Source organism: Penaeus monodon, chromosome 22 (assembly GCF_015228065.2).
Source record: "Penaeus monodon isolate SGIC_2016 chromosome 22, NSTDA_Pmon_1, whole genome shotgun sequence".
NCBI lineage: Eukaryota > Metazoa > Arthropoda > Malacostraca > Decapoda > Penaeidae > Penaeus > Penaeus monodon.
The window spans coordinates 19,972,743-19,973,152 of record NC_051407.1 but is presented as its reverse complement, the minus strand read 5'-3'; the positions used below and the strand labels follow the sequence as shown (position 1 = coordinate 19,973,152).

Sequence of the window (410 nt, the reverse complement as noted above, 5' to 3'; positions counted from 1 at the left end):
AAGATGTTTTACTGTAATAAATTGCATTACTAACAGCTATAACCTCATTCCATTAGCCTTTTGTTGGTATTTCAAAAACATTTTTTTTTTATCTGTTTATTCTTTTCAGCCCCTGTATTGGATTTTCCTTTTTGTAAATTTTATTGTTATCAAGTAGGATATTTAGTCATTGTAACTTACTGATGAAGACATTAGCTACTTTCTTTTTTTCTATTTTTATATCATGATTTTCCTTAGTCTTCAAAAACATTTACATAATTTCCCAGTAAAATGTACATGATTATAAGGCATGGTAGCAGTTTTTCAATCCCCGGGTCTCAGTTCATGTTGTGTAAAGGTTATCCAGTGATCGTTTTATTGCTCTCACAGTACGATTTGAATTCATTGTTTGTGGTTTCCTGCTACTCTCT

General features: G+C 30.5%; 1 protein-coding gene across 8 annotated transcripts in view; it reads left to right on the top strand.

Annotated features, from left to right (window-relative positions):
• The window catches only part of LOC119586978 (required for meiotic nuclear division protein 1 homolog), an 11,528-nt gene that overhangs the window by 7,128 nt on the left and 3,990 nt on the right, over positions 1–410 (top strand). The gene's annotated exons all lie outside the window — the stretch shown is intronic.